The following is a 25,816-nucleotide window of genomic DNA, read 5'->3' as shown; positions in this document are numbered from 1 at the left end:
ATCATCTTTTCTCCCACTCCAATCCATCAGGTTTTTGTTCTTCAGCTCAGCTGCCTTTGCAGGACTGCATCTTAAGGTGTTGCCAGTTTTGGCTGAAAGTTTTCAGACTGTCACTGAAAAAAAAAAATGATACAGAAAAGACAAGTAAAAGTTTCATTTCCCTTGCCTGATTTGAAACAGCAAAATTGATTTGGCTGTTTTGGTGTAAAAGGCAAAGCAGAAAGTACAGCCCCTCCATTTAAAATAAAATTACTGTTTTACAGTCCACTTTGCACATGTGAGCCAGGGAGGCAGACAGGACAGGTTGTGAGAGAAAGAAGCTGCAAGGAGAAGCAATGCAATCTCTTGCACATCTTAAGCAACAGGATGACCCTTTGATATTATATATATGCACAAAGTTTTGTTGAGCTGGTGCAGCAAGGTTGTGCTACCTATGTTTGCACAGTCCACCTGTATGTATGTGCTATTTGTGAATTTATGAAACTTCCCCTCAGCCCATTTAAAGTTTGCCCAGGGATTTAGCAGAGTTTTGAAATCTCACAGAAGTCTGGCTCACCAGATGTAACATTAAATTAAATTGGTTTGTATTGCAACAGGATTGGTGGGAGGATCAAAAGCTTGGTGTAAAATAAATGGAGGTTTTTGGTTTCTGTGTGCTGAAATGATTCTATTTCCCTTTTTTTTTTTTTATTAGTGTATATTAAGCAATTGAATTCTCCAATAGTAAGCAAAAAACTCTACTAAAGTGGTTATTAAAGAAAGCCTCTTCAGTTACTGGTGACAATGGCTGAGTGTTACTGCTATAAAGTGTCTCAGAAACTGTTATTTTAAGGCTGAACAAAATTTAGTTTTAAAATCAGAGGTGTGCAACTAGACAACACAGTATATCTGATCATTTTGGTTTAGTCTGAAGAGCTTAGGGTCAGCTAGAAATTTGGAAGATTGTCTCTCAGGTCAGGAAGTAGTTTTGGTTTACAAATTTAAAAGCCAAATTATGTTTTAGTATTTCTTGAGTGCCAAAACAACCCTCTGACCTTGAAAATTACTTTCTCTGTATACTTTCAGGGTTTTTAAGTAAAAACCAGGCCTTTTTAATAGTGAAACATGGTAGCCTGTTAGTCTTCAAATCTGAGAACTTAGAGAAAAGAGGGTGACATTAACTTGTCTTTTCTTTCCCTTTGCCAGTGCAAGAATGGGCTTCATTCATATCAATGGCAACTGGAGGGAAAAAGATGTGCTAACCTTCCAGTTTATTTCCATAATGTATACTATGGCCTCTCCAAGGATGAGTCCTCTATCTGCAGCTTTTCAGACCTCATAATAATAATAAAAGGCAGGACAAGTTTCTCTGCTCTCTTTCAGAACCTAACCTCCAATGCCTTGATTTCAGTTTGTCCCCACCTAAGCACTGCAGGAAGGTAAAGGCCATATTTAGTGCAGCTGGCCAATTGCACACTTCTGAACATTCCTGGCCCTTAATAATTTGACTGTTTGAACTTAATATGAAATTTGAGCAGCCCACTTAGGTTACATATCTTCATTATTCTCCTTTTCTGGAAAGTAATTTTGCCACTTCTGAAATAATGATGAAAACTGAAAATCTGCCCTTCCTTCATCCCTTCTCCATCCACCTCTTCTTCTCACTCTTGCATTTCCTTTTGGAAAGGCAATATCTGCATGGTGCCCCTGTTTCCAGCAGAGCAGAAGCAGTCTGCCCTTCTCACTGTGAATTAGAAATGGAATGGGAGGGAGCAGCCTGAAGCCCTTCTCTCTCCCCTGAAAATGGGGTATAACTCATCCTCATGGCTCCCAGATGCCACTGCTTTCTGCAAAACTGTCTTTAGATCTTTCTGGTTCTCATATGATGAACCCCCAGACTTCCTATGGTGAGAGCTCTGGGCCTCTTCTGCCTCAAGTATCCATCATATCTAATGTTAAGGCATTCTCCAAGGCTGTCTGCACTAGGATTTGCAATTACTAAGTGATTGTTAATGACTTAGCTTTCCCTGGATTTTTTGTGAAATAGGTAGGTCATATATTCAGCACTTAGCTGTAGCAGAAACTGAGGCACAGGATGAGTCTGGATTTAACAGAATACTTAAGCACATAGTTCTTTGAATGTAAGGGTCATTTCAAGAGCCTATCTGCCTCAAGTTGTTTGCTGAAAAGCATCTTATAAAAAACTGCATGATGTTTATAGCAATTGATTAATTAGGAACAACTGTAACGTAGAGATGGAGAAACCAAGGTACTGCATTTATTTAAGATCAAACTTATGCTCACAGAGTTAAGCAGCTTTCTTTTCTTACTCTTTGTGGTTACATTCCTTCCTTTCTCCATGTTTCTTTCTGACCATTTAAAAGATTGAACAAGGCTTTTTGGAGAAAAGATTAAATTTGGAGGTGTTTGCTGTAGTGTTCCAAGGTGATGGTTATTCAGCCAGCTTACAATGTAGTATTATAAATTATTAGGTGTATTGAAACCTTAAAAAGTAATATCGGCTCAATGATAGGCCAACTTAATGTAGAATAAACACCTACTACTGATCTCTAGTTAAATGATTTAATCTAGAACTAATCTACTGTTCAAAATAGTTTTGAAAATTGAATAGTTCTATCACCAAAAATAATTAATTGTTCAAACCCATAGGGCTAAATCCAGCAGTGACCTAATGATAGGAGAGAATTACACATTGGATATCAGTGTATGGGAAAGTAAGTAACAAAATAATAGATGTTGCTTTGTTTCTCTCTTATCCTGGCCAGTATCATACACTTTTGCTGGTAGGGTATTTGGCTGGTGCTGGCTTTGTCCAATTTCTCCCTCCAGCATTTGAGTTCCAGCACTTTTATGATTATTTTACAGGGAAAGTTGGTTGAGGTTTATGTTTTCTTTGCCCTGCATCCCTTCACACCCATTCTGTGACCTGGCACAGGGCATGGGCCCTGGCTGATCCTGTGGAAGGGTTTGGCTCGGCAGGGCTGACCCCACATCCAGCAAGGGGAGCTGCCTGCCAGAGCACTCCTGGTGACCTCACTGGAATTGCTACTGATTCATCCTGATGTGAAGATGAGCAGATCTCAGGCCAGTAGCCCTCAGTGGTGAAGTGTTTCCAGCATCCCATTTCAGGAAAAATACCAAGCCCCTTTGATGAGGAAGAAAAAAAAAGTGTAGCTTTTTTTCTCTCTATCTCCAAACACCTCCACGGAAAAACATGGGGGAAAGGAGAATAGAAAATATTCAATGGGAAATTTCATCTTCATTTTTTTTTCTTCTCGAGGAAAAAAATTCCACACACAAATGGAAACAAGATGGAGCCCTAGAGCCTCACCTGCTGACTTGAGGGAACAGAGAAAGGGAAGGGAAGATGCCTGGTCGCCTGCCAAGCATTCAGCACTGGGCTTGTGATGTGGCACTTGAAGCTCTAGGGGCCTGGAGCTAGCGATACAAATGCAGCAAGAACTTTCATGAAAATGAGCCTCTTAACAGTGTGTGGAGCTGGTCTGTGATGGCCTCAGGAAATCCCCCTGGCTAGACAGGGCCTTTTTATCCACTACATTGCTCTGACTCAAAGAGAAATCTCGCGTAGCTTCCTCAACCAGAAACTGAGCATGCATATAGTCTGCAGCGTGGGGCTTTGGAGTTTCCTTATTTTCAGGTAGTCATTCCCCTCCTCCTGCTCTGAGGAAGTCTGCCCTGCCTTTCTTTGTTGTCTCATCACACGTGGGGTCTGGTGCTGCAAGCGTATGGTGCATCCTCAGTGCTCAGCCATCGGGCTCTCCTTCCTTTGTGGTCACACCTCAGCTGATGGACACTGGCCTAGGGCCACTGGTTGGCGTTGGGATTTTCACTCCTTGGACATTTGGCCCTTTAAAGCCCTGAGAACTACTTTTAATAGCACTGCAACTTGCAACACTTGTTTCCAGGCTCAGGACCATCTACAAGCAAATGCTTGCGTATTAATTACAACAAAGAGCAAATCTACTTGACATTTGATTTTGTTTTTCTTGTTTCCTTGCAAGCTTGAAAATGAGCTGCTTTTGCCAAAGGAAAAAAAAATCAAAATGCGTTTCACGCCTTTGTTTTTTTTTTAACTTGAAATAGGCCCCTTGAAAAAACTGACATGTTAAACACCAGCAAGAAAATGATTATTTGGACATATGGCTCCTCTTCCTGAACTTTGCAGAGAGGTTAGATAACGCTCTTTCACATCTTAAGAGACTAGACTGCTGCTACATTACTAACATATTCTTATGTAATAATCTGGCACTGATGATACTTTATCCAGTCCCAGTAATGTAAGACTCATTTATGGTTTGGTCAGTTATGAGGGATTTTGTTTTTTTGCGGATTTTCTTCTAATTTGTTTGGGTTTTAATTACGCTGTCCAGCAGTAGAATATAGCATAGCATAGCATAGCATAGCATAGCATAGCATAGCATAGAATAGAATAGAATAGAGTAGAATAGAATAGAATAATGCACAGAAACATATTGTGGCTCTGTCTTTCAGAAGGGTTTTGCATTGTATAGATTCTTTCTGTTAAACACTGCATGATTCGTAAAAAAGTAAAACTAAATTTTAAAATCTAACTCTTAAATTAAGACAAACTCATCTGAACCCATCCATTTACTTTTCAGATAAGACTGTTTCATAAAGTGAGAAATCTGTAAAAATTAAAATAAAGTTGTCAAACCATCTAAGATAGTGAAATATCACAGAAAAATTATCATTATCCTCGACACAACAGATGTTGGCAGTGATGTAAGGTCTGGAGGTACTTGCAGAATGCAGAGGTATATAGGTAAGCTGGCCAGAAGATAGTGCAAATATTTGCAATTTTGGAGTATGAAACTTTATGAAAGTTTTTCATAAACTATCTTTTAAAAGACTAGGACTAGGACGCCGCCAGTGGGTGAGGGAGCATGAGAGCCTCTTAATTTTGAACTACAGTGTCTATCCTCAACCCAGGAAACTTCCCTGATAATATTTTCCTTGAAAATTATGTTTACCACAATGTGTTTCATGTTCAGTGACAGAGCTCTGCCATGGAAAATTGTGGATTCACAGAATCCTGGAATAATAAAAATCAGAAAGAACCTTCTTAGGTCATCTAGGTCCAACCCTGACCCTGCTCAAAGGAGAGCCAGTGAGGATGAGATTACCTTTTTAACCAGCTTGTTCATCTATGCACATATGTATGTGTCTTTCTCTATACCAATTTTAGAAGTAATTATATACTACTGTCCCTTTTTTCAATACTCTCTCTGAAACTTGAGATTTTTAGAATAATTTTAGGTTCTCTCACTGATAAGCAGGAACTCTTGATCAGAAACTATCCTGCACAGGAATGAATGTGCAGGTGTGCAGCCACTGTACCCGACTCTTGATGAGCCTGGTTCCTTCCTTTCATTGCAAGACAACTTTGTTTAGTGACAATGAGTTGTAGGGGCTTAAATATCTCACCTAAGTAATAAAATAATGCTGTTACCAAGGACTACCATCGGCTATTCTTAGACTGAACCCTGTTGCTGCAGAGAGAGGAGACCCCAGTTCTGCTACCGTGCATAAATTGCTGCTGTTTGTTGCACATGAGATGTTATACTAGATGGAGCAGTGGTCTAATCTGATGTGGCAGCTCCTACATTTTTATTTTCTAAGTGCTTTACTTACATGAATTAATTCTGAAAACACTCTTGTGACGTTAGTCATTGTTATGATTCCCATTTTAGAGACCCTGAGTCTAATTCTTAATTATATTAATTCTTCCTTATGCTAGTGAGGTTCCAGATCTGTGAAAGGGTCTCCCAACTGAGGGAGATGGATTGCAGAAATGTCAATGGAAAAATGAGAGTTCATTGCCCTCTAGCAATTCTCTGTTTCTCTGAGGTTGGAGAGAAATACTGGAAGACAAGTATAAAAGTGGTTCTGTTGATTTTTACTAAGGGCTACACAGGAGCTGCATGGCTCAAGCCTGTAAGAGGTGTTGTATTAGCCAAAATTAGATTATGGAGATTGTTGACACTTCTTTCAGTGTGGCCACAGTCTCATCAAAAGAAAGGGAAAGCCACCTATGCTGGCCCTTCTTTTCCTTTAATCAGGATACATTATCAGAAAATTGACATCCTACTTCCCCCAGAATCCTCAAAAACAAAACAATAATCCCAGAAGAAGAGGTAGTGAGCTTGAGGGAGGGAGAGACTGAGGTTTTCCCAGGAATGAATAGCAAGCCATTTTAAAAGTAGTCATTACGTGCTGTAACCAGAAGAAAGACCTTCTGTCTTTCTGTATGATAAAACTACCAGTGAGATGTATTGCAAGATAATTAGGAGCAAACAGACAGGAAAAATGAGTGATGTGCTACTCTTCATTTCCTGAGCCGGTCGTGTTCCAGTCACTGTGCAAGCTGCAGCTCTGTCTGTGGAGAGAGTGGAGGTGGAAATCAACCCTATCTGTGTCCTCTTCCCTCATAGCTTCACCCAGCTGAAGAATGTGATGGATGATTATGTCTGCTGTAGAAAAGTCAGAACTCTACACCCTCCTCTGGGTTTTTGGCTTTCCACTCTATATATATCCAAGTCTAAGAGATTACATGGTATGTGCAGATAGAGACCCTTCTGCAGCTGTCCCTGTGACAAAACTAATGGCTGGATATAGAAAACAGTCCTCAGAGGGGTTATTCTGGTGGCAATCTCATGTTTTTGGCATGCTGTAGCTGGACAGCTCCCCAGACTGCAAGCAATATTGTTGTTCTTACAAAGGTTTTGTCTAGAATGAGGAATATGAAAATAATTACAATTTTTCCTCACTGTTGAGCCCATGGAAAAACAAGGAATCTTTAGATAAGAAAAGCTGGAAGCAGAGGCACAATACCTGTCATCTCCAAGTGCAGGAAATAAGATTTGTGACTATGCGACAGCACCAAAGTTAGCAAGAGGGATATGTAGCATGTTTCCCGTCAGCATTTAGAACAGAAGTGGGGCAGACGTCCGCTTTAAAGTTCTTCAAATCAGAATTATAATTATCTACCCATGAAGGTATGAGAGAAAATTAAACCTCCTGACATCTTGAGATACTTACGCTTCTTTCAAAAATCATAGAATAAAATATAATGGAACAGAGCAGAATAGGCTGAATATAACACAAGATGCTGTTTAAATAATATCATATAATAATAAATAATATTTTGGAGCAGAGATGCAGTTGGTGACAATAGTAGGGATCATGATAGAGGGTAGAGAGTTAATGTTTACAAGTGTTTAAAAATCTTTGGGAGCTTTCACGATAAACTTCTATATTAATGTTCAGAGAACATGTTACCTGCAAAAATCATGTCCTCATTGATCTGCTTTTTAACCAGTTATCAGATTTCCTTAATTTTTTTTGTAAAATCACACTTTCAAAATGTTACTTTCTGATTCAATGCAGCTGAGGAGGGAGAAAAGCAGGAGTCCGACTCTTCTCATGTCTTCTCAACCAGATGTTTTATGGATTTCCCCTAGGCTGCACTGTTGCTTTTCCATTGAAGGCAAGGGGATTGCACTGGTGCCCAGGAGGGTATAACTCACTTTTCAGCACATCTTACTGTGGTGGTAGTGCACTAAAACGAAAGAACAAATGTGTCTCATAAACCAGTTTGCAGTATTTTCTCTTTTTTTTTTTTTTGTTTGTTTGTTTTTCGGGTTTTTTTTTTTTTGTTTGTTTTTTGTTTTTTGTTTTTAAGGGAGGCTCTTCCACAAAATAGGCCAGTATATTTGGATTGCCTGAGAGAGTAAAAATTTGGAGACCCTCTGATTCCCTGATTTGTTGACATTTCCCTATTGTCAACAAATCTGTGAAAGAAGCTGCCTTGGGAACTGAGAACTGCACATTGTAGGTAAAAGGTGCTTTAGGAACCAATCCTGGACATTCGATATGGTTGGGGCAGGAGGAGGGTGGGGGGAGTGAGGGGAGGGCTAATTCTGGTAATCAGTGCAGTAAGGAACAAACTCGTTTGTTTTGTCCCAGAAAATCAAATGGCATATTTGACAGAAACATCCCAGATACAAGTCACGGTACCTTTCTCCCTTTAGCATGCCGAAGTACTTACTGAGCACAGCGGTACAAGTTAGGAAAGATGCTTTACCAAAAGATAAAGCAAGGAGTTGATTTCTCTAACAAGGACTTCCCAGTCTCTTTCTCTAATTTCTTACGTACTGAATAATAACTGTGCATTCACCCTCTCCAACATGCTGTGCTGGTTTACATCTCTGAACAAAAAGCACAGACTCACAGCTGTTTATGGAGACAAGCCAATAAATCTAGAGGAATATATTTATACAACTCATCCTGAGATTACATAGTTAAATTCCATTTTTTCAAATAGACAGAGCTCCTTCTTTGCAAAGGAACCAAGTTCCTCTCCGTGCCACCCAGATCTGTTGATTTGCCATTAATGTCAGCTCTTGTCAGATGTACTGAGCACTACAAGTTGCATTGCGGAATACTTTATATACATTAAAGGAGTAAGTACTCTGCCATTTCTGTGTCCTGCTTCTGCCTGGCGTTGTGGTGCATGTAGAAGCCAGAAAGTGAGGAGCAATTCCACTGACTTTTCCTTTCATAAATCCTACCCTTTGCCGATGGTAAATCCAGGTACAGTTCTCATAAAGATGTCTTCCAATTCTGCAGCAACATATAGAGAGGTTATCATACAAATGAGTCTGAAAACGTGTTGCAGCACTGATTGCCATTTCCATAGCAAATAGCAAACTTTTTTCAACTGATCAGACAGACTGAGTTTCAGTGATCGATCCTTTGGCTAAATGTCTCTGATACATGGAATAATTTATATGAAGGAAGAGCAAGCAAGGGGGTACCATGCAAAGCTAGAAATCATCATCCTGTATCTGAGTTAAAATCTGTGATAAAAATCTCAGGAGGAGAAGGTGAGGTACATTTTCTGGAGCTCCTTCTGGCCTTTTGCATTTATTTAGACTACAGGTCAGCTCTTCGATGATATTCAGGTAGAAAGCAGGAGGTCCTTGACTTCTGTAGCTTCCAGTAGAAGGGGACCAGCTAAGAGCAGGACTTAACAGTAGTGTTTTCTACATTAGGCACTATAGGAGATTTGAGGATCTCCATATCAGGAACACATGCTAATAAAATATGTGCCACATAGTAAAAACTCACCTGGGTGAAATGCTGCTCCTTCTGATATCAATGGAAATTTCCTTTTGACCAGGGGTTGCTATGGCAGCAAGCAGTGGAAATGAGAACAAGGACATTTTGATATGTCTGCACTGTGGATTGCAAATTATGATACCCAAGTTAGTTTTAAACAGTCTTGCAAGGAGTGGTCTAGTTAAGGCAGCCTGAAACACCACGTGGCCTAATTTACCATGCTAAGCAGTTTGCTTTCCTCTGTGCTCAAGGTATATTCATGCCTGGGGTAGAGCAGAGGGGAAGAGGTATTTGAGGAAATGCCTCTTTCATGGCAATGGGATAAGGAACAGACTGTGACAAGGAGTAGTCTAGGGAGGGAGAAATAACATGAGAGAAAGTAAGCTACAAAACAAGAGGAGCAGCAGTCTGTGGAGTCAACTGAATGGAAGCAAATCCAACAGCAACAGAAGATGTGCAGGTTTGGAGAGCCAGGATCCAGAGTCTCTGCCCACGGCAGTGTGCTTTGTTCTCCTCCTTGAGGGTGAGCTTAGGGCTTCTGTCTCTCAGCAATTTCTTTGTCAGGAAGACGCTGTCAAGCCACTGAATGAAGCGTCCTCACAGTTTTCCAGTGGTTGATGCCCTCGTCAGCGCCGTTTTAGTCAGGCTGCTGCTGGCGCTGCCGGCTGAAGTGGTGGAGTCCTGCATTACAGCTCCACAGGTGCCCACCCGCCCCAGCCTCGCCAGCAACGTGCAACAGCTTCTAAGTTGACTTTAAAAGAAAACGCTGAGAAATTATACTGAAAATGCATTACTGTAATGCTAATGTTACTAAGTCAAACACTTAAAAGTTAGGAAATGCCACAGTTAATGTTGTCTGTGCAACCTTAGGGAGGGCCCCGTGTACCATTACCATAGCTTATAATTTCATGACTGCACACTCTTTCTTCAGTCAATCCCTGTGTAAAGTGGTCAGGTCCTCCACATATTTTATTAGAAATGCAGCCCAGAGCTGTTTTGCACTCTGTTGGATTATTACTTTGGCACTGACCCATGGAAGAGACTTGTCTATGTCACTGTTCTCTACAAAATCTCATCTGAAAAGGAGTTAAGGCTTTTGATGGTGCTATATTTCTCTGAAATCTCTTTTTCTGTTCTTCAGGACATCTTACCTTCCATAATATTCGTGAAAAATGCATATTTTGGGGAGGCTGAGGAGAGAATGTCTAAATAACCTCATTAAGCCAAATGTCCCAAATGTTTCTGTAATGCATCCCTCTCCTATTGACTGTTGAGGTCTTCTCAAAACTGTCCTGAGTCAACAGGCCCTAATGGGGCTGGTAGGCAGATGGGACACAGCCAGCCAGCATGTAACATTTAAAAAGGTGAAAAAGGGCAGGAACCCACCTTTTTCCATAGCAGAAGTTGATAGAAGGAATGAATAATAGTGACATCTCCAATCAACTCTCCATTAAAAGCAAAACACCTAAAAGCTGGTGCCAGATTTGCCTGGAGACCTATGTCCAAAAAATGATAAAATTAACATAGAGACGTTGATAGAACTTCTGTATTTTGTTTCTTCCTTCCTTAAGCATTTGTACCTAAAATACAGAGTGAGGGGAGAATCCCAGCTCTCCCTCTGAAAGGCCAGCAGTCAGCTGCATTGTGAGTCCCTTTTCTACTTTCTTCCCATGCTTTTGAATGGCACTGGCAGGTTAGTCATGGCCATTTAAAAGTTTATATACAGCAGATGTTCACGGAGCTGATCAGGAATTATGGATTTGCTGTTTTAGCTGCAGCCCTGTACGAAATACAGAAAAAGTATTTGGAACACAGAGAATATACCTGCCTTGTGCAATAAATTCAAATACCTCCCTTGGTGCTGTTTGCTCAGGAGGGGACATCTGAGCCCCTGATGAGGGGACATTCAGTGTCCTAAACCCAAAGCAGGTCCCTTGCATCTGACAAGGGAAAGTTCTGGCAGGGCAGGGGTGTGATGTCCAGGGGTTGAACGTGCTGACAGCTCTCTCTCGGAGCAGGGTGTTATCTGCTGCCTTCCATCTCAGAGGGAGAGGCCAACGGGCCCACACCTTTTAAGAAGCAGACTTTGCACAAGTGTCATAAATCTCTGCCTTGCCTGCTATACAGTGCTGCCACTGCACTGGGTATCTCCAGGAACCATCCATTTGAACTGGACTTCATTTTGCAGCCCAGGGTAGAAAAAATAGATTACTTTGCCACCTATTTGAGGGGGTAATTTCTCCATCTCCTTGGTGCCTGAGACTTGTCTTACCCCAATACTCAGCACTGCCTTGTCACGCCATCTCCGTCTGTACCCTGTCGGTGCTCGATCTGTCTGTGTTTGTGCAGACATGCATGGCAAGGATGTGTTCCCGGAGCTTGTGCAGTTCCAGAATCATAACATTCTGGTGATCCATCAGGAAAATTCATCTGAAGGGCAGCAGGGTCTTGCTTTAAGTGAGCCAAGGTAGCAGGCAATCCTGCACTCCCTTCCCAATCCCACAGGACAGGTAGTCTTTGAAGACTGTGGGAAGGTGCAGGTGTTTATTTCAGCAAAAGCTGCAGTGATGTGTAAAAAAGAGAGGGAAGGGATCTCCCAGCTTTTTGGAGATGGCCTCTGTATAATGCCATTTGAATCTTACTTTTTGTTTGGTGGTAAGTTTTAATAGTTATCCTTTGAGGATTTTCCCTGCGAGCTTATCTGAATACACCAACAGTCTTTTTTGTAATATTCGCATTTCCCCTTTGGTTCAGCCGAGCCCACTGACAGATCATTCAAATTCAATTGTTTTATGTCTAAGCCGAACAGCTAATTAAAGTAGGGATGATTAACCTGACTGGCAGTGTCGCTCTCTCTCCCTCGCTCTCTCGCTCCCTCCCTCCCTCCCTCCTGTTCCAATCAGTCTTTTTCTCACACTCTCCCTCTCTCTCTCTCTCTCTCTCTCTCTCTCTCTCTCTGTCTTTTGCTCTACTGTGTGTGTGTGTGTGTGTGTGTATGTGTGTGTGTGTGTGGTTTTTTTTTCCTCTCTCCTAAACGTGGTCTGCTTGCTGATGGCAGAATGGCACTCGGAGATTTGTGCATTGTGTCTGGTTTCCTACGGGCAGGCTGACCCAGTGCCTCTAGGGACTTATCAATAGACCACTCAGAAGAGACAGAGACAGGAGAAAGGAGGAGGGGTGGGGGGGGGGGGGGGGGGGGGAGAGAGAAAGAGAGAGGGAGAAAGAGGGAGAGAGAGAGAGAGAGAGAGAGAGAATCAATATCAAGAATAGAAGGAGCTCCGAAGCCATTTTTTTTTTTTAAAGAAGTATCAGGACTTGGGAAGAGGGTGACAAAGAAGGTTTTTCAAAGAGGCAGTGGAGGAGGTTCTAATAAATTTGGAAGGAAACAGTTCCCTGTCTTGGGAAAAAAGGAGAACTCCTGGCTGATTAGCATTCACACCAGGTATGAGATGTTCCCTACCCCTTATCACTGTCGCAACCGAGATGGAAAAAAGCGCTTTACCCCCCTCCCTTTTTTTTTTTTTTTTTTGTTTTTTTTTTTTTTCTTCCCTTCTTTCCCCCCACCCCCTCAGCCGTCTCTGCTCTTTAAGTAGATGGAGCGAGCGTTTATTTTGGTACGTGGGTTGGTGGTGGCAGGGGGAGTGCGAGCTGTGGGCATTTGTGTGCTGGGAGCAGGGAGAATGGAAGCAGGGCAGCGGGGAGGGACGGGTGGGAGAAGAGCCGGGAGTGTGTTACTGTGTCTCCTCTTTGTGCACCCCTGGGGGGGGTTACCCAAGTTCATTTCCAGCAGGTGGATTTAGACAGGGAGTTACTTAACGCTTGACCGCCAGTTTTGAAAAAAAGGGAAAAAAGGGGAAAAGAAAAAAAAAAAAAAAAGGACCTGCTTCCTATGTCTGTTAAAGGAAGCTCCAATTTTTCCCTCTCTCTCCTCTCTCTCTCTTTCCTCTCTTCCTAACCAGACAGCGGGAGGGTTTCTGGCTCCTCGCCAGCCCAAAAGCCTCTAAGTGTTTTGCACTTGTTTCAGGGAGCCCGGGGATTTTTTTCAGCATTTTCACTAGAGAACAAAGAGTTCTTTACAAAGGAAGGGGGAGAGCGAGCTTAACGCCTGAGATATGTTTTTCTATTTTTATTAGGGATTTTTTTTCCCCCTCCTAAAAAGAATGAGAGAGAAGCAAAGCACAGAATGTGTGGCAGCAACAAAATAGATTGAAAGGAAATGCAGTTCCCTTACCTCCAAATTTTAATTTGGAAATAATAAGAAAAGGAATGGAAGGGGGACAAGAAGAAGTGAGTTTGGTATGTCGTTCTTTTCTCCCTTTTTTAAACTCTCTCTTGCTTAAATTCCAATTGCTGTTTTGCCAACTTACCTAGCATCTTTTTTTTTTCTTCTTCTTCTTTTTTTTTTTTTTTTTTTTTTTTTTTGGCATAAAAGTTATACTGCAAACAGTCTCTGTTTACTTAAAAAAATCAACCAAGAAATTTTTACCAGGAGAGAAAAAAAGAAGGAAGTGGGGTGGTTTCGGTAAAAAATAAGCAAATTAGTGGGAACAGAAATCTTTCACTTTCTGTCACTTAGAAAAAAAGTTGGTAATGGCTTGTTGAAGCTAGAATCCTAAAATACAGATGGGGCACTAACGTCTGTGTCCACAGACCCAGCTTTCCCCTGACCATCTGTCTAAAAGTCACCTCTCATTGGCATCTCAAATGATTAGTAGGAGCTCAGGGATTTTTTTTTTGTTTGTTTATTTGTTTGTTTGCTTGTTCCTCCTGTTTGGTGGGACCTTCTTTTAAATGGCTCCATTTCACCTTCTGAGTTTAGTTCTTCAGTCAAGCCCCAGATTGAGGGTTTCAGGGTAGACTTTCTTGCACCGTAGATTTTTTTCTTCTTCTGAATGTGTTTCTTATGGATACACTCTTTTGTCTATTTGTATGTGAAAAAGGCATATGTAATTTAGAAGGGAATAATGCATCACGTTTAAGGAGATGTTTGATTTGAATTTTGTTGCATACAGTGTATAGCACACAGGATATCTTCCCTACAGCATCTCCTGTGCAGTGGTTAGGATGTTTAGGAATATATACTGTTGCAAATTCAGTAGCTTAAGGAAGTGCTTTCTTTAGCCAAATTCTGCCTTCCTTCCTATATTGATTTGTATTTTCCTGCCTTTGACAAATTGCCAATCCAAGAACAGCATCATATAGCAGAGGTACAGAAAACAGAAGAGGAAACTGCATGTTACATGCCCCCCTAAAAATCATCAGCAGACAAAACACAAAACTAGATAAAATTATTAGAGTTATGATGCTCTTTCTGGCTGCACTACTACTACAATACTGTGATTTTTATGTTCATGCTGCAGGCTTTCCTCAGAAGAGGTTGTCTGTTACAGCTTCGTAGGTATCACATATGTTTTGTAACACTGCTTTTAGGCAATACCTATGCATTGTGTAAGTGTATACAGGGAATTAGTCCATTTACATCTCCTCATATGATGAGGGGGAGGAAAAAATCCATCCTTGGGCTCTGCTTGCACTGCTTTAGAAATCCCAGTACCCTACAGTGGCAAAACATCCTGAAGGATACAGCCTGTCCTGTGCAGAAACTGGAGAGCAGGGAAACTGTCCATGAAAAGTGGACAGTTAAAATACCAGTTAAAACACAGTTTTATTTTCATACCAGTATCTAGACTGTGGGCTTGCACTCCCACAGCTTCATTAGCTGAGACTCTTCCCTCTCCAAAGCTGCAGTGGGCACAGCTCTCCCAGCAGAAGTTGGGGACTCATCAGGGGCTGAAGTTCCCCACTCCAAGTACAGGTTCCTTTGGTGCAGGTAACCCAGGTGTTCTGCCTTTCCATGGGCAGCAGCAATAGCAGTGCCAAGCTAAAAGTGCTTAGCGGGCTCCCCAGTTTAATGTGGAATGCTTGGCCGAGAGCGATGGACTACCATAACAAATAGAAAAACTTTTGGTGAATTACAAATGCCTTTCTTTTACTCAAAATCTTTGCTTTCCTCATTCCTCCAGAGAGTTTTCCTAACTCCTTATGTTTTTCATGATCTGAATATTTTCTGTGACTTTCCTCTCTTGCTCTCTCAAAAAAAAAAAAAAAAAAAAAAAAAAATATCAAAAGTAAGCAAAAGAGAAATGGGGCTTGGCCTTTGAAGTTTTCCATAGGATAAGCAGTCTCGGATTTTTTCTGCCTGAATATTTTTTCTTCTCCCCCCACCTGACCTCTCCATCCTCTCTTTATTTTTTTTTTTTTTTTTAATCTAACATGTTTTTTGTGACAATTTTGTATGTTCAACCCTGGAGATGGTGATATACGGGAGAGGTCAGAACAGAGCTGAAACCTAGATTTAGCCCCCCCAATCTCAACTAGAAGGTATCTTCCAGTGGCTGTCACTGTGTCCAGAAGTAGAGAGAAGGATGATAGCTGTCTTCTGGGGACTCCGTGGACCTGACCTGAGAGTAACACATTCACAGTACAGGAGAAAAGAGAGAGAGGGGGAAAAAAATTTAGAAAATGGGGAAAGAAAAGCTCTTTGAGCAGTAACACACTGGCTCTTTCTTCCTGCAGGCAATCCGCTCCAGCTCCTGGCGACGTGTCCTGCACTATCAGATATCATATGACTCTTTATTTGGACTCCCGTTAGCAGTATGGGCCTGTTAGGAGGCTGTTTGTTTTCTTTTCCTTTCATTTCCTTCTCCTTAGTTCCCCCCTATTTTATGTGTGCCTGTGTGAGCATATCCCCTTTATAATCTCTCTTTTTGTGCTGAAGCTTTATAGAAAAGGAAAAAAAAAAAAAACCTTAATCTTTTCCCAGGGCTGTTTTTAATCCTCTGCCAAAATTGAAGTTCATTGTCAACTTGTAAAAATAAATAACACCTTTCGGCTTTATTTCTCTCTTTTGCTTCTTCCTGTGCCCTTCTGGCACTTCTCGGTGTGTCCATATGTACCCGTACGTGGCTCCCTGTCTCCCCTGCCTGAGTGGGTGAAGTTGGGATACACCTGTGTCGTTCTGAGGAGCACAGAGCTGCCTGCTGCCGCTCCTGCCGCTCCTGCCGCTCCCTCCGTGCCGTTCCTTTCACTTTCATAAACTTCCCTCTGTTTCTTTATTTATTTCATTTGGGCACCTTCTGCACACCGAGTCTGAAAAGCTGTCAGGCAGCGATCCCTGTGCTGGGTTTTTCTGCATTTAGGTGAGCAAATGGGGGAAGTTAGGGCTGTGAGAAAATGAAGCGTTGTGCTGGAGGAAGAGAGGATGAAGTGCGAGTTAGAAATTAGACACGCTTTGTGTACGCTGCCCATAAAAGTTTCCTGCACCAGAACTCTGGTGCCTAATAAAAGGATGGGGGGAGCCAGGCAGTAGCTAACAATTGAAGATGTGTAGCAAAGTAGCCTTGTGGCAGCAGCATTTCTGATACTGGGTCACATTTTAGTTAAGGGAGATGATATTTTTCCCTGTTTGTGCTGTCTTTAGTACTACATTATTTAGACAAACACCACCGCAAAACTTTTTTGTCTGAAAACGATAAGTTATGTCAACAGAAACACTGAATTGAAATCAAATTGACTAAATTGTTGCAAGGAAAAAGGTCTGTCTTTCCAAAAGAGAGGTAATGTTTTGTTTTGATACTTTCCTATGCCATGTTTTAATTTCTCTTTGTAAACTAAAGATTTCTATTGAGAATTGTTAAGCATTTATTTTTAAAGGTGGAGGGGGAAGAAAAATCCCTAAAACATTCCAAAATTAGAGGTTTTGAAGGGAGGAGATTTAAGTTTTCAGAGGAGTTTAAGCGTTTGGGTTTTTGTTCATTTGCTTCAGTTTTTTGCAACCTGAATCATAATATACTTTGTCAAGCAAACCAGTAAATGAGCTTTTTACACAACTTTGCTCCCTCTGTAATTATTGCTGTATTTTTATGGAACTTGGTGTTTTATTTGTCCGAATTTGGTAAGACCAGCAAAGCCAAAATCCTGTTTGCACTGCAGAGACACAAAGGAGTTACTGATACTTTCTGTCCAAGGTAGGTGCTGTGGTCAGCCAGTCCTACCAAGTTGTGCTGTTCAGCAGTGACTGTGTGCGGGCCGATTGCCACGCTCCGGGGGAAAGTATGGACAGATTTTGGGCTGTGATTTATATACATTTTGGGCTGATATTCCTATTAACACAGCTGAAGAACTGTAAGTTTTAGCCTTTCCTCTCCAGTGTATACTTAGGCCAACATACAAAAGCAATCTTGTAAGTGAGGCAAATACAGTCTAGAGGGTTTTTTGTTAAGAATCCAGAAACAACTGCATTTCAGTTGTACTGTATGTGTGTAAATTGAGGTTGCCTGGCTAGTTGGTGGTGTTTCTTACTTCTCATCTAAGACACCTTCCCACTGAAATCAGTGCAGGTTTTCCTGAGAAAAGGTAGTGAAAAACAAAGCTGGAAGATCAGGATTTCGTGTGGTCCCCTTGAATCAGTGCTGGAAACCAGAAATCCCAGTGTGTGCTTGCACAGCACAGCATCCCTCTGGAGCCTGCAGGGTGCACTCGCTTTAGTGGAGCTGCTAGAGCTGAGTTGAGATGACTCCTGCAGTCTGAAACTTTATTTGTATATGTCACCAGTTCCTCCAGATAAATACCAGTGTCTGCTTCACTTTCAACAACACACCATTTCTTTTTATTTCATTTTTACCAGTTGTCCCAATGACAGGTAGGAGACTCTTTGACCAGAGGCAATATTTTCAGGCTTCTTTCTTTTTCTCTCTTCCTTGACCAACTTAAAACCAGCTTCACTGTAACATTTCATGCTTAGACACATTCATGCTCCTGAGGAAGCAATTACAGACTTTGTTGGAAGAGATCTGGTTTTGGAGTAAGTGTTACAAATGTTTAAGAATTGTGTGCTCTGTGTGCACGGTACATGTTTCCTGGTACTCTACGAGTGCTCCAGTGCTCTGAGCAGTCCTAGCTGTGGGTATTGTATTTATTTGTCAGCTCATTCTGGTAGCCGCCCATGAATTTAGTTGACTTGACAATCAGTAAACAGCTCCACGATAAGGCTGAAGTTTGAGAGCAATGTAAGTGGGAATTAAAAGGCTTCTTTCAAGTTTTCGGCCATTTCAATGGATTGTTGCTGAGCATCTTTATTTATAGAAAAAAAAAAAAAATCATGCCCTACAGACTTCTTCAACATCATCTTTGCAGAGTGGATTCTTTCATTTCAAAGATGTTACAAGCTTAAATAATTACAGAAGACATATTTAGCTACCTCACAAAATAAATACAGCAAAGAGATGCAGAGAGCTGAAAGCCAGGTGCTGCAGCTAATGCCTGAAAGTGGTGCTCTGGGCTGGGCAGAGGAGGACGGGCTAACTGCTGCTGAAGTTTTGTTAGCATAACTTGAACTTGGTGGAATTGCACCAAAGTTGTGTTTTAACTTGGCTTAACTTCAGTGCTTTCATCTGACTTTTTTTCTAAGCCAGCCCAATCCAGATCTGTTCAGCGCTCGGGAGGGTGATAGCCAAGGGACAAAACAGCTTGTCTAACACATGTCTCTTTAGTGCACCAGTGTGTGGCTTGTGAGGCCTCAGACTGGATCACCAGTGTCAAGAGAAATGTGTTTTCCTACAGCGTAATAAGTTGTCCTGCTGCTTTCAGATGTCAGAGATCCCCAGTTCAGCACTTGGTGAAAAGGTCTGCTCTCAGAAGAGGTTTCCCTTCCCTTTAACATTTCATTAGTGCATGCAAGTCATGTAAATGTGATGTGGCCAGCAGGAGCAACAAATTCTGGTTTATTTTTGCCAGGATATAGGTATTTACTCTATGTCTGTATTAATGTTATAGTGAGATGGTATTTCAACCTAAACACCAATTTCAGTGGCTTACCGCTAAAAAATGAGCTGAGTTGAAATGTCAAGGAGTCGTTCCAAACTCAGAGGTGAAGCTTATACTGTTTTGGAAAGTATGAGGAAAGTCATGGTTACTTTTTTTCTCTTTTTTCTTTTTTAATGTGTTGGGCAGCCACACTAAGACAGGAGCATTTTCTGATTAACTAATTACTGAAACCCATTAATTTTTCCATTCTCATTCTATTTTTTAATTTTTCTTACTTCTTCAATACAAAATGAAAATTATAAAAGGCTAATTTCCTTAAACTAATTAGACTCACAATTTTAATCTCACAAAACCCAGGAAATTCCAAGCAATGTTTTTTTGTACCTCTGCCATGTTGCACATGCCTCTCTCCTCTTTGAAACCCTTGTCTTGGCCTTCAAAAAATCCTGGGAAAACACTCAACACTTGCCTGAGCCAGCCTTCTTGGTCTAAACTCTCTGAACTTCTGTCACTGCAAGGCATCCAGATCCAGATTTTGTGATTTGAGCTCATCACTTTCGAAAATAACAACATGGAATTTCCAGACATTTCTTTGTAAGAAATTAAGGGTATAAAAGAAACAAAAAAAAAATTAATATTTAGAGTGAGTCTGTTTCCATTGAAGCCAGCACAAGCAGAATCCACATCCTCTGGCTAAAATTTCTCATGGCACTTTCCAAAACTTGATTTTTGCTCAGATGGCCTTTTCAGTTTTGACCATCTGGAGAGCAGTTAAGTTAGTTACATGGAATATTCTTTAGGCAGTCCACTGAATAGGACTCCGAAAGCTCTTTGACCTGTTAATCTCAACTACATGTCCCATCAAGCCAGCATGAGAAATAATTTTTGTTCTGTGCTTCCAGAGAAAAGGGTTTGGTAATAATTTCTTTGGCTGGAGAATCAGGAAATACCAGTGAAAGCTCTTCATAACAAAGATGCCAGAGTCTTCTTCAGTGAGATCAACCATTATAGATATAGATAGATAGATAGATAGATAGATAGATAGATAGATAGATAGATAGATAGATATTCTTCTTTGTGTTGTTGAAATAGATCCCCACAATTTTCAGAAGACACAGAAAATTATCAGTGCCACAATAACCTTGTACAGCTGGAGAGTGCTAAGCAGGGCAGAGCTGAGGCAGACATCCCTGCTAATGAGAGAAGCCACCAAGCTGGTTTCAGGCTTTAGTTTGTGCCATTGCCTGCACACTGCTGAAGCACCAGGGTGTACCCTACAAGGAACCTTCCTCTCTGTAGTAATTTTTAACATCCTGATCCAATTCTTCAACTTCTGTTTTCTTTAAATTCTCAGCAAAGTCATCTCTGTCTGACAAGCATGGCAAAAATGGACCCTCTCTAAGTAGTCTCTACTACTCATACAGTTAAAACTTCCATCCCTCATAAACAACCAAAATAAAAACAACATCAAAAGGACATATATAGTAGAAATTTAAGGTGAACATTGATTTTCAGCCGATTCATTTTGTATTATGCTCATGTCAGACACCATAAGATTTTTCTGGTGCTTGCTTTGGAGAACCTTTATGAAACTGTAGAACTGCACCAAGCAAAGTCAGTGAGTAAGAAGCAATCTTGTTTCTGATCAAAAGGAAGTAATGTGCCATCTAATGATGACAGAAACCAGGAGAGCTTGAGGTGCTCCTTTTTAATCAGATATATAAAAATAGAGATTTTAGATTGCTGCTAAAGATTGCATAATATCCTGGCTAAATTTCAGTGAAGGCAATTGTATTTGGCCTCCTTGGCTTCCTTCTGAACTGCCACTTGTACAGAGCAATGTTCAGTTCCAGACCTGAACGACACCATGAGGGTATGGAGCACAGTTAGGCAGCTGCCCCCTCCCACTCTTGGGATGACTGTATTAGCTCAGCTCAAAGTAACCACTTTGCAATTTGATTAATGACTGACTCAACAATGACAACACCTCTCTTCCATACCTTCATTTGTCTAAAATGCTTGTTATAAAATCCGATAGCTTGGGTCTCTTCCCTTCGATGGTCTGGTGATGTTTGTAAGAACTGTCTCTGTTTTGCAGATGAGGAAACTGAGGCACAGAAATGTTTAAGTGACTTTTCTAAATGCACACAGCAAATCAATGGCAGAGGCAGGAGAATAACTTTGGAATCCTGGTTCTCAGTCTTACGCTCTGAGCACTAGGAAACACTACCCCTCTGAATGTGACTTATTGTTATTAAGATGTGGTTTATCTTTCATGTGAGTCGCCATCTGTTATATTGCCTACTTGCTATTAGTTACGAAAGCTATTCAAATTTTAAGCTGTTTTGCATTCTCACAGCTACTTAAGCCCACAGTAGACTTTTTGACAACAGTAATAGCACTTCTCATGTGAAAGAACTGGACAAATATTAACTCATGTTTTTTCAGTAAATTTTTGCAATGCCATAAACCCACAGTTTAGACTGAATTTAAACAGACCTTGAAAAATCCATGTATTCGGTGCTGATTGGCTCCATATCTGTCAGCTGTACTTCAGTTAAGACATGACTGTATATTCTTACAGATATGATTAAGAACATAAATATCCAAATGGTAATTTAGTGTAAATTGAGTTCTTGATAACTTTATATGTCTTGGGCCTAACAGCTCTGTGGCTGCTACAGTCCTTTGAACATGTAGTTGTAAAAATGTATCAATCTTGGGCTCTTAGTGAAGCTTCTGGGGACCTCAGTGAGCCAAGAAGAACTAGGCAGGTGTACTGGAGGCAGTCTGGAAAAGTCCTGAGCAGAAGCTGGGGCAGGGACTGGAGTTGTAATATGAGAAAAGGTTTTTGAAAAGTAGAAGTTGCTCTGGTTTTCTCTCTTTTCTGGTGTACAGGTGGATGCTAGGGGAATACATCCATTTAGCTCCTCACAGTCACCATTTTTAAAGGAGGTGTGAAGCCTAAGCCCAAGCCTGAGAAGGTGTAACCCCTACTTCAGCTACTAGAAATAGCCTAGTAGCTGAAGAGGGAAAGAATTCTCCCAAACTATCCAATGGCTGCTAACAGGTGAAAAAACAGGGGCACTGCCAGGAAGAGTCCAAGACAGACTGAACACTGATGCCTTTTCATCTCTGAAGGTGGTCAAGCAGGAAGGGCACTTCCAATAGTCATAACTAGTTACTTTTATGCAATAAAACCTACTGAATTTCTGAAAGCACTCTTGTTCTGCTGAACTAGAATATCTCTTTCAGGAAAACAGATAATACTAAAGTTTTTAACTAATCAGGATATGTGGTCATCAGGAATGACCACATATTTAAGACAATTATTCTGAAGATTTTAAAGTCTGTTCTACTTGTTTTGAGTCTGAATTTGACTTAACTTCAGCTATGCTTTTGCCTGATGTATTAAGGAGCCCTCTACTGTCAGAAATCTTCTCCCCAGGCTTGGATTAATAAACTTTGCTGGTCTGGCTAACAAGTGGTAAATTTTTGACACCCAGAATAGAGTAAGAGGGAATGGGGATGTGAGTAATGGAATTTGAAGTGAGAGGTGAGGCAGAAGAAGTGGGTGAATAGAGAAAAGAAGCAGTATGCAGGGAAAGTGGGTTTCTTTTTCTACTTAAATATGTAAGTCACAAATGAAAGAAATATGTGGCTAAAGTCAAAGATCCCATTATAAAGAGATGGTAACAAAAGAGAAAAGGTCTTGAGAATACACACAGAAAGTAATATGAAAAAGAAGCATCATGAAGCTATTAAAGACAGTAAAAAGAAACAAATTTAGTCTGCAGTGGTCAGTAAGGTCAAAACAAATGGTGAAATATCAGAGTATGTTAAGAATGTAACAAAAAGTAGCAATAATTCACCTTGGATTAGGGTTTCTCAAGCAGCGGGTACTTTCCCATCTCACAGGAGGCCAGCAGGTTTAGCTCATTATGGCATTGAAAATGCACTACTTAATCTGAAGGTTAGAGAGGGGTTGGTACAGTTTTGAAAGGTCTGAACACATTCAAACTTTGTGAAAAAGACTGGCCAAATTTTCTGTCCAAGGCCTCTCTGTGCTCAGGATTAAAACTCCAGTGTGTAGGGCATAACGAAAGGGAGGCCTAATTAGGCAAGAGAAAGCTCTTCTGACACACATAGCTTTTGCCTCTTTTTTTTTTTTCCCTACCAACAAAGGAACAAATAATAGGGTAAAACTTTATTACGGTAAGTGTACTGTTAGTTTTCTCCAGTTGTTTCTCTTCCAGCCCTCTCTGGAGCAGCACCTCTCTTTGCTCTGGTGGCTGGGACCCCACGAAATGGAATTGTTCCTCACCCACTGCCCACTCATGGTGCAGCCTGGAACAGGTCACTTAGCCCCTGGCTTCAAATTACTCCAGCCAACTCTAAAAGCAGCTGGTGGTTTCCTGTCTCAGGGGCAGCTGAGAAGATGGCATCAGCATGGCCTGTGAAATGCTTACAAAATAATTAGGTGTAATTGGCAAGGTTGTCTCTGGATTTCACACAGCTCAGTATGAAGAATTCTTGCATCTTCAAATATTGCAGCATTTCTCTCCTGTCCTCCTTCACCTGTGAAATATCTCTGGTAATGCTTATTACTGAGTGTGAGTGTAGTGAGGGTTTCATGCTTGGAAGATATTAGTGTTTTCGTTTTAAAACTTGGTAAAATCCTCTGGGCAGCAGGTAAAAGTGGTTAGTTTTTATTAAGAATTTTTTTTTTTTTTTCTGAAGGACATTGGTTTGCTTGTGAAAATACATGACTGGTTCTAACCAATCTGACAAAATAGAGTGAGAGAAATTATGATTTCAAAAATGGCCATTGTAGGCCAAGCACTGACATGGGGCCAGTCTGGATCATTCAGACTCACTTTTAGGACAATAACATCCTTTTTAAACCAAAAAAAAAAAAAAAAAAAAAAAAAAAGCCATTCTTTCAAACTGGTTTTGTGAGGTTGACTTCTCTCAGATGTATACAAAGTACATGGAAGGGAACACCATGACACTCACTGCTTGAAAGAAACACATATCTGGATGTTCTTGTTGATGGATGGATTACTGAGTGTCACCAAATTATTTTTTTTTAAAGGCTATCCTGTTGCATCTCTGCAAGCAAAGAAAAAATACTCAAAAGGAAAAAGAACAAAAACTGTTAGAAATATGAAAGTCCTTTGTAAAGCCATTTCTCCCTGTCACTGGTATGAGAAGAATTTTCATTCTCTTTAAGGCTATTTAAAATATACTTTGGGGCTAAAATAACAGAGAAGACAATCCAATGCATTCTCAGCCCTGAAACCACAATCAGTTACAGATCCTTGTTGCCACATTGCATCCAGTGAGATAGCTTACTGGAAGAACTAGTCAAAAAAACCTCAATATTGATTGGGGGGGGAAAAAAGTAAAAGAGACTAAAATGTTCTCTTTCTCCTTCCTCTCATTCTTTTTTCAAAGAAGAGGAAAAAAAACAAAACTCTGGGTTTTATTGTTTAATTAAATTAAATCCCCATGCTTCAGTAATTTTGCTTTCTGTGCATTTTAATTCTTGTTTTTTACAAGAGATGAAATACTAGGAAACTGGGTAGGCAGTTAAAATTTTCATTAATTTTTTGTTTTGTTTTTAAATTGGCATGAAAGATTATTCTCTCCGTTTCTGCTGCCCTCCTGTCTCTCTTTTCCATATTCATGCACACTCCTGGCTGACTCTGAATGGCACTTAACTGTTCACTCATTAGAGAGAACAAGTGGTGGTTCCATAACTTCGTTGATTTAAGTTGAGATCATGGTAGGGATGACTCTTGATTCTAAAAATTATACAAATTCTTGAAGATATTCTTTGTAAAGCAAGTAAGGAATATGATAGCATCTCTTCTAAGCAGGATGAATATCAGTGCAGTCAGCAGTAGGTGTCACAGGCTATATGGGTACATCAGGGATCTGACACAAGAACACTTGCATTCATAACGTTTCTGTCACTTACCCAGTGAACAATTTCTGACTTATCTATTTTGGCTCGTTTTCCACATCAGGATAACTTGGCACAGGTAATAAACCTAAATTTCTAATATTTTTCTGACAGACTACTTGAGGAGTATGGCAGCAGTATTTGAGGTCATTCCTGTTGGAAGGCCAACACCACTGATTTGGTCAGTGCTGACATTTATCTCCATGTTGAAAGCGTGATTTTTTTTTTTTTTCAAAACACTGAATAATGCTGAAAGTAGGATCCTCTGTAATGCTGGAATTAAACCCCATAATTTTAGAAGAGATGTTGATACAGCATTGTTATCCACCTGTAGCATCTTTCCTATTAGGCCAAGTTAAAGGGCAGTAGCATTAAGGAGCAAAACTTAAGTGGGTGTTATTGACCAGATGGATGCAGCTGTTCTGTTACATTCCCACCATTTTGCATTTGAGCTGTTTATTTTCACTCTCTGGCTGTCAGTCATCACATGAATTACCACTGAGAAACTCTTTCCCTACTGCAGGATCTGTAGTCATGGGTCCACCAGTCTGCAGGAGTGACTGTGCTGTTTAGTTCTGTCTTCTCTGGTGTTTTGACTCTCCAGGTAGGGTTCTGCATATTGGCATCACAGTTTACTCTACTTCCAAGAAGTGCGAGACAAAAGCAAGGCAGAAATTTGTCCCAGTAGGATTCGAGGAAGCATTGAGTGATTTGACCCAGTCAACGACTGTCAGGAAGCATTGCCACTTGAGGAAAAGTAAATGCCTCATTATTGCTGCTAGACAGATGCACCTCCATAAAACACCTGGAAGTGGTCCACAGACCACAGACAGAACGTCACTGAGGTTGATTTTTTTTCTC

General features: G+C 40.7%; 1 protein-coding gene across 49 annotated transcripts in view; it reads left to right on the top strand.

Annotated features, from left to right (window-relative positions):
* Window positions 1-25,816, top strand: part of ZBTB20 (zinc finger and BTB domain containing 20) — a 471,634-nt gene that overhangs the window by 369,425 nt on the left and 76,393 nt on the right. Inside the window, exons 1-2 of one of the 49 annotated variants that reach the window (XM_021548957.3) lie at window positions 12,367-12,604; window positions 13,296-13,458. The exons of 47 other annotated variants lie outside the window; for them this stretch is intronic. The gene's annotated coding sequence lies outside the window, so the exon portion shown is untranslated. Of the gene's footprint in view, window positions 1-12,366; window positions 12,605-13,295; window positions 13,459-25,816 lie in introns of those variants that run through there. One more of the 49 variants, XM_021548955.3, reaches the window with a different exon arrangement.

This window comes from Lonchura striata, chromosome 2 (assembly GCF_046129695.1).
Source record: "Lonchura striata isolate bLonStr1 chromosome 2, bLonStr1.mat, whole genome shotgun sequence".
In the NCBI taxonomy this organism is placed as follows: domain Eukaryota; kingdom Metazoa; phylum Chordata; class Aves; order Passeriformes; family Estrildidae; genus Lonchura; species Lonchura striata.
Note: the sequence above shows the minus strand (reverse complement) of the source record. Positions and strands in the feature narration are given on the sequence as shown.